The sequence below is a fragment of the Acromyrmex echinatior genome, chromosome 8 (genome assembly GCF_024713525.1).
Source record: "Acromyrmex echinatior isolate Ae372 chromosome 8, ASM2471352v2, whole genome shotgun sequence".
NCBI classification, from domain to species: Eukaryota; Metazoa; Arthropoda; class Insecta; order Hymenoptera; family Formicidae; genus Acromyrmex; species Acromyrmex echinatior.
In genome coordinates, this window is record NC_141859.1 from 162952 (window position 1) to 172147 (window position 9196).

A 9196-nucleotide genomic window follows, 5' to 3' on the forward strand; every position below is an offset into this window, starting at 1 on the left:
TTTATCAATGTAGAAGAAACTTGATATCTCTTTATTAATAATTTTCTCTGTATTAATAATTTTAAAGATGTTTGATTCTTTCTATATATTTTCTTTTCTAGAGATAAGACCAGAGATATGAGATATGCATATAGTTCTAAGCAAATTTCTTTATTTTTTATCTAGTTGTCGAAATTTCTATATCAAATACCTAGTAAATTCAAAATGGTATGATAGTAAATAACGTACATATAAATAAAAAGCTTGTGTAACAGGCAAAATTTTATATCTCATAGTAAAACATTTTTATGCCGGAACGTATATAAAGCATCTCATTCTTTGCAGAAACTAATTAAAGTCCAATATAAATAACTTAATTAACAGACATGGCAGGTCGCGTTTCTTATCGTATACATCCCGTCTTTTCCATGTACCTAGGAATTTTAGTCTACGTCACAGATGCATCTTTCAAGGAAAGTAAGTGACTGCACGTCTATTCCATTCTTTTGCTTAATTCTACTGTATTCATGCGCATGCTTCCGCGTAGTATTTCATACAAAATTATATATACTCTCTGACATACGCGTTACAATTTTACAATCATTATTAGTAACAAAACGGGGACTAAACATTTGGACAACGAGTGATTTCTGTATATATCTTAAAATAGAAATTTTTTACACATTCTAGTCCTGGCTGTGATTAACAATCATTTACAAGGATTACAAGAAATATTTACATACTTTTATATAACGAAGCTTAATGGTCTTTTATATTTTTGAGTTTGGTGATATCATCATAGGAGAGAGAAAGAGAGAGAAAGAGAGAGAGAGAGAGAGAGAGAGAGAGAGAGAGAGACGCGCTCGCACGTACATTACATTTTTCCGTTTAATTGCCTGGCGCATACACACCACTGCGAACTCGGGAAGGGTAGCTGAACGCATCTCGAGATATGGTGCGGCGGTATCCTGGTCTCCGGTCTCTTGAAGCTGGCGAGAATGTAATTATGAAGCGGAGATCCATAGGACGAGATAGGGTCCCGCGAGCGTGATGGATGTTTTCAGCGTCTGCTCCGCGTCTGCTCCGCATTACTGACTTACGAGCTCGCGAGTATAGACACATCTCTCTCTCTCTCTTCTCTCTCTCTTCTCCAGGCTGCCTCGCAAGCACTGCCAATATATGCACCAATGAGACAACCATTCTATGTAAATCGTGCTTATAAAGTATCCGACACACCGTGAAAGGCGGCGCTCCTCAAGAACCACCGTCGCGATCCTTCGACTTATCCTTTTGTAGCCTCTGTCCGTCAATAACGTTAAAATGGCTAATCGTATGACTGTTCTGACAGTCGAGAATAAACATACTAGACTAGTACTGTGTCGTATATTCGAATTAGAATTTTAATTTAGTATGTATTGGACATAATTATCAAATTATAAATAATTATAATAGTGTTATATATATATATATATATCTGGATTTAAAATCATCGCTGTGCAAAGCGATACTTGTAAAAAGTTTAATCGAATTTATGTGACATGGGCTAACTTTAGATAATACTACCTCCATCTTCTCCAGCTTCTCCTGAAGCGTTTAAAATGACTATTTTAATATGAAATTGGAAAGTTAGTATGGTTCTAAACTTGTAAAAGAAGTTTTATTTTTGTCATTTCCGTTAATCACTTCAGATTAAGATAATATATCAAGCAAACCCAAAATCATACGTTCTTTACCAAGTTCTATATTTTACTATATATGATATTTTGCTTTGCTTCCTGATTCACTTCCATCTTCTTATTGAGGAAGAAAGCAAAGCTCAAAATAGAATACTTTAACAAACGGTTTATAGTCGATGTGAAAGAATAGCTAATGCTAAGGGATCGTGTTTCTCATATACACAGACATAAGTATACAAGTACTCGTACATAAGTTTGTGCATCGCGCGAGCTCTCATGGTCCCGCCCAAGTCTGTTGGCCAATAGTCATTAGCTGGGCCCATTAAACCCTCGGACATATACACGTACTCAGCTCACGCACGCAGGCACGCATTTGCGTCGTAGTCCTGCACATATACACACGCGTATATACGTATTATATGTATATACGTGATCACGATTACGTTACGCGACACGTACGCTTGTGCGTGCATTTCAAATGTGCTGTTTCCAAAGTGGTAGAAGGACAAAGACAAACTGACTGACTGCTACAGTGCGTACTTTGATGTGAAAGCGAGAAGAGGAGGACAATCAAACGGAGTGAGAGAAAGCAAAGGAAGAGAAAGCAGAAAGACACGGAAGGAGAAATACATATAGGTACATATATACAGGCTCGTCGTCCGACACGGTGCTATGGCGCACCGTTCTGCCTACTTCTTGGCCGTGGTTTGGGTGGTTTGCAAGCGTTCACCAGATGCTCTGCTCGGCTCGGCTCGGTTCGGCCGGCCACCAGCCTCATGGCCTGCGGCAGGTCTGCTGGTAGTGCTGGTAGCGTCTCCCGGTGAGAGACGGTGAGAGATGGTGAAACGAAACGGTGGGGAGCTGCACGGGAGGTAGAGGCGGGCCCAAGAGGCGGCTTTAACGCCCGCCTTCCATCGACTTTGTAGCGGTTGATAGCGGACGGCGTAATCAAACGGCACTTGCCGTTCCCGTGATGTTGTGCGTTATCATGACGCACGGGTGCGTGAGAATCGAGCGTGGAAGAGAGCGAGAAATATGTGCCTCGTGCAATTTCAACGCAGCTAAGCAAAGGAATTTTATATTCCATTATTTTTTATTCCATTTTTTTTTCTCCAAGCAGATTTTACTCTCATTGACAGACGAAATGTACAGAATGAAATTTTCGCTAAATATAAGAAAACAAGCATTCTTCTATCTCATAATGATTAACGATAAACAGATTTCACATACCTTTTGCAAAATCGTGAATACAAGAAAAACTAATATCGCATTAGATAGGTGCGGAATAATAAAAAAAATGATATACCTGCGTTTAAGACGAACGATAGCATAGAATTAAAGATTTGTAGTTATACCAAATAGATTATATAATAAGCATTTACTATATTCGAAATGTAACATTATAAAAAAGTATTACTTTTAATTAGTACGCAACTCAGAAGTCGCGCACTTATTTTGCAAAATGACGAAAGAAATTTGAATTAGAAAATATATAAAATGTATGTACCGCTGATATTTGTAAATGCCAATTGATTCGTTTAAATTGTAATTGTAATTGTCTTTTTTATACTATATCAAACCGATACAAATTTTATTATTTATTCCCATATATGCATTTGTAATATGCAATTTTAATACTTATTTTCAATGCACATAAAGTTTTTTTTTCCAAAATGCAAAATTTTTGTTGCATATCTTGCAGGTCACCATTTTTTGATATCATGCTAAGAGATATTTTCACTGTCACTTACAAGAATCAATTATTATTTCTTTCAATTTTATACAACACCTTCCTCTTTGCAACGACACTGTTTATTTGCAGCCAACCAAATCAATCAAGTTATTTCAAGTTATTTCTTCCACAACACTTCTTTCACTTCTTTAAAGAAAGCACACTCATTCTTCCCGTGCACGTAAGAAGATACGTTTGTCCTTTCATCTTTTCAAGAGTTTAGCAAGGGAAATGTTCTCTTCAACGTACATCCGCGTCGAGGAACGTCGCTTCCTGGCATCGTGCAGAGAACTGCGGCAGCGAGCCGAAGCCACAGCAGAAGAGCCAGCAACGGGCAACGACGAGCGGATATTTCAGCTGGCGGCTCCTGCTGAGATGCGGCGATTATGTTTGTCCATTAATATGCGCCGAGACAAGGCACCGAGGTCCTTTATCCGTTCCTTCGCGGCGCGGCGGCGCGGTGTAGCGGTGTAGCGGTGTAGCGAGTGGGTCTCTGGGTCTTCGGGTCTAGGGCCGACCCGGTACGTCCTATCATTTATCACGTTGTTTCACGCACATTTTTCCTCTTGCTTTCAACCATATACACGCTCTTGCTCCTATTCATTGATATTAGACGAATGCTGGAATATAGTTTTAATTTATAAATGAATTTTATTATACATGCAGGACGTACAATAATACAATATAATATGCGTATATCGTGAGAGAGAGTTTTTCCATTCATCTTTTTCGAAATAATTTGCAGAGGGGTATACAAATTTTTTTCTCGTATTCTTTAAAGATTTACATAATAGTAGTTTTTTCTCGACCAAAGATAAAATTATTGCAAATTATTACAATTCATAAAAAGGTCTATAAGATAATGACTCGATGGCGACGCGAGTTTTGCAGTCACTGCTATCGAGTTGTAGAGATGATCTAACGAAGCCGATGTTTCAGAAGATTCTGCAAGACCATTAGCGAAGTACTGCGAAAGTTTGTCAATTATCTCGAATAGAACGTGGGGAGGATTTCCCGTAGTAGTAATAATTTCTTTTCGGGAACGCGGCCAATGGTTATGTGTGTTGGGGCGGCAAGTGATTTAATAACCCGATTTTTAACTTGTTTTCTTTTTCTCTCTCGACCGACCTGATCCAGGTCTCAGAAAGACCACGTCAATATATTAATCCACAAAATATAATCTCCTCGATACGAGTTCGAAAACGATGAAGCAAGGTTATTAGAGAAACTCGTCTTCTCATCTGGTATTGCGTCCCGTGCTGCTAGTCTCGAAGAGAAGTTATATTCGCCGCGTCGTCGTAAATATGAAATATCCAAGTCCGGATATTTCGGACAGTCGATTTCATCTGTACCATGGCAACGATGATTTTCGGTGTCTCCATCGTCTTCCTTGAATTCCCTGTCTTCCTTGATACTCAATTCCTATGCCTAATATGCCAATTAGAAAAATTTTACTTTCGGCAATTTTACGAGAGAATAATCCATTCCTAGAAATCGTGACTATCAATTAGTCAAAAGATTTCTCTCCGGCATAGAAGGCACTCGGGAAAATCTTGAGTCGATAGACTCCTCTTTCGCTCGCTGCGCCGATGTTCACGCGACAATTATTCCGGAATTAAAAATTTTGTCCTTTTTAATTTCATGAACATTCTACAACGCTGCTGCACATTATCGAAAAAATTGCGAGAGTTGGTTTATTTTCGATCATACCTCGATCTGTGTTGTAGATGGAGGAGCGGGCGGATATTCCAGACGAGGTATACCTACCGGCAGGAAGTGTGTCAGGATACACCGTGCGGTTCCTTGCTTGTTACGGTTGATTGGCATTTGCATAGTTAATGCATAATGCGAGTGAATTCACGTCGCCGATGACTATGCAGATTTAGACACGAGCCGTGTATCGCAATCGCGAATTGGATCAACGACCTACAGCCTGTATAGCGTGGAGGTAAGACGTGACAGAAACGAGGCGTCCAGAGAGTCACACTCGTCATCAGTGAGATTCCTCAGAGGAAAAGCCAAAATCCGAGCGGAAATGTTTGAATTAAACGGTCGAGCAAGATTTATCTCGGAATTTTGTTAACTCATGCTAATCTCTATATTTAACTCGAGACTGCAAACATGGGAAAGCAGGTATTTAAAATTGACAAAATCGGCGCCAACGATCGCAGTAGATTCGGATTAACGACAAGTTGGAAATATCAAGTCGTATACAGATTTTTTTTCTGTTTTTAACGTAGCCGTGGACCGATACGCGGCACTGTACATTGATCGCGGTAAATTTGGATCAGCGTCCCAACGATTTCTATATATAACGTTCACGAATCGTGGTTCCTTAATATACATGTAACATTGTTGCCTTCCCAGGTTTCTCAATGGAATACCGAATCCGAATGAGGAGATATAATTTGTTGTTGTTTCTTTTCGCTTCTTATCCCTTGCACACTGGGATAGCGAATGATGATGCGGATCGGGGGAGCGAAAAATGAAGAAAGTGAAGAATGTGGAAAAGAGGGGTTATATATATACATATATATATATATGTGTGTGTGTGTGTGTGTGTGTGTGTGTGTGTGATAAGAGAGGAGAAATAGCAAAGACGCAGGGCGACAGAATTTTACGCTGGATTTTTCAAAAAGGAAATTATAAAAGAGCAGACTGGAAACGAAAGAGAAGGCAATAAAGAGAAGTCTTTACGACACGTGGCGTTTCTGAGACTGGAGTTTCAAAGGGAAGAAGTAGACAGAGTCCACCGTGACATCTCAACGTTGTTTATCGAGTTACTGAATTTGAAGATAAAATCGTGCCACTGCAACCATGTAAATGAAACTCATCGAGAGAAAGAAAAAAAATCAATAAGTGAAAGTATCAATCTTTTCAAGCTTGCCGCTTGTTAAGAAATCATATGAGTATTATAATATGATATATCTTTGTATACGATTTTTGTAAAATAGAATTAATAATTTAATGCATAAGATTCAATATGAATTTTATATGTTACAAACAACAGTAAAATCTGTCAGTAACAAGTATGACGTTGATACGTGAGCTCAACAAACTCTCCCATAATCTTAAGTATATTATTCTGTAATAATATGTCGATTTTTTTGTTTCAAACCTACCTGATGTTTCATGTTTCTATAAAATAGATGCTTGATAATAAATATAACAGATTATTAATCGGGAAGCTCTATTGCTAGCGTGTTTGTTTAAATTTCAAGTAATATTCAACGCATATCGCAAGCATGTGATCGCGAGATGAACAGATACTTGCTTGCTGCTTATATTGCGGCGACTCGTAAACATTCGTATATATGTTGCTTTATTAGTGGTATACTTTAACCACGCTTTTATTCGGAATATTCAAAAAATAACAAAATTATTCAAATATAAATATACGATTTATAAGGTTGAAAAATCCGCGAAGCGGATTATGAATAAATTATATGTTTTCCTTTACAATTTCCTTTGATGTTGCGTGGAGATTATGTAATCACATGGAAATAAATTTTTCGATAGCAGTATTTAGCAGGAGATTTTGTTCTTCCTTTCTCATTCTCTCTCTCTCTCTCTCTCTCTCTCCCACTCACTCACTCACTCACTCACTCACTCACTTACTCTTGACGATAGGCGAATCTCGTTTCTTGAGACAGCGCAGACTAATTTATTTAACAGATTCACGTAAATTCCGTAGCGAGAATATTCGAGAGGAAAGAATATCGCGTACATATAATATTATTATATACAAATGAGTAGCTAGGATCGAAAGCGCGCACGAGCGCTCGTATGCATCGGCGCGCATTTGTGCGCCCGTGCAGTCAAGCGCACGTCAGTTGATTTAGTGTCAGATTGGTCATGGGTTGTCGCCTCACCCTCCAACCCCGATCGTTCTCTTTCTTTCTTTTTCTCCTTTCTCTCTTTCTCTCTGATCTCCTCTTCGTTATCCTCTTACCGAATCGAGAGAATATAAACGAGAGAGAGAGAAAGAGAGAGAGAGAAAGTGGAAGAAAGGGGAAGGGGGAGAAAAAAAAGAAGTATTCTTTTTTTCCTCTCTTTGCATTTTTGTTTTTTTTCTAGTTTGTAAGAACGCAACTCAAGATCTTTGATCACCCGACCGACCATCGAGAGACCTGATCATACGCTACCCCGCATCGAAAAGAAACCGATCCCTGTCTCGATGCTCTCTTTTTTTCGTTCTCCAACATTCTCCACGGAGATGATGCGATCATACCTGCTGGATACAGATCGTTAGCTACCATTTCTGTCATGTCACAATCATAAGAAATTTTTCAGAGTTGTTAATCACGTTTGTATACATTTAATTGTTATTAAAATATATCGGTTTAATCTGATATTTTTATAAAAATTTTGATTTTATAAAAAAAAATACAATTTTTAAAATAATGTAGACAAAAACTATTTTTAATAGTATTTTAAATTTATATTAAATTCATTCAATATTCTGTTTGAAACTTTTTTCAATGAATGAAGTAAATTTGTATATATGTATGTGTATGTGTGTGAAATATGTATAATTTTTTAATTCTGTCGTAGCATACACATAGATTTCAAGGATAGGAAAGATAAAAAGAGAAGCCACTATCACTGTTAATTAAAGCATATGGTATAATAGTTTTGCTCTGTAGATTTTGTTTGTGGTATTATTAGATTTACTGCGCAAACAGAACATTACGCGAGTACTTCGTTCACGTCGCATCTTTAAATAAGCATCTATATCATACCCTACGAGCGAATGCTTACTCAAGCGTATCGACAATCGACGACGGAAATGTCATGTTACGCGAACCATATTCATCAGTTTATAATCAATCACATCTGCTTGATATAGTATATCAAAGTATAATTTCACCATGCAATAATTTTATTTGGATCATTTAAATTCCAACGTTTCGATGTGCTGGACGTGCGTATTATTACATTAATATTCGATTTTATAATAACTGTCTTCTTGATACACCTATTTGTAGACTACTTAACTGTAATGTCATTGACAACATGCGCAATGTCCACATATGTGTCAGTTAATTCTAATCACACTATATGTATTTCTCAATAATCATTTTTAGTTTTATTCTGATTCATAATGATCGATATATAGCACACATTTGTCATATATAGTTGTCATATATATTTGTCACTTAATTAAAGACCTAAAAGGAAAAGAAAAAGATAATTCATTTTTGATAATACTATATGCATAATAAAAAAACCGTTCCACTGCAGATATGTCTCGAATGTCTTGTTGCTTTTGATTCTAGATCTAACATTTCAATTATTGATGAAACCAGTCGTTCCTAAAATACCTACTTTCTACAACAATGTTAATTTTTGTTTCTCACGGAAGTCTAGACTTAAATAAATTTATGAATACTCAATTTTATAATCTTATAAAAATTGAGATATATGTTATAATTGTGCTGGATTAATCGCGAATCTTTTTTTTATAATTCTCAATTCGGAGCAGATGGATGAATTCTTGAAAAGAAAGAAAGAAAACTATTTCGCTGAACTGACAGGTCAAAATGCATCCTACAAACCCTCCATCGATTTCGTGATTTAGGGTATCGGTTTGAAAGTACCACTTTTCTGCCATTCCGTGCTACCATCCGGTCTCACAAGTCATTTCCACACCTAGGTATTAAGAGTTAAAACGAGAGAAGCGGCAGAGAAAGAAAGCTGATGCTGGCACGAGCAGTCGGTTGGTGAACAGATCCCAGGTGTGCACCACAAAATTGCAGCTTACTATCGGTCACAAACGTTTCGAAAGTTTAATCATGATAATGGAAGT

General features: G+C 37.4%; 1 long non-coding RNA gene across 1 annotated transcript; it reads right to left on the bottom strand.

Moving 5' to 3' along the window:
- Positions 1-858: 858 nt before the first annotated feature.
- LOC147908653 (uncharacterized) lies at positions 859-8687 on the bottom strand. Its single transcript, XR_015545934.1, has 2 exons — positions 7006-8687; positions 859-4007 (listed from the first exon to the last, which is right to left on the bottom strand). It is a non-coding gene; the product is annotated as an uncharacterized LOC147908653 (long non-coding RNA).
- Positions 8688-9196: the final 509 nt, after the last annotated feature.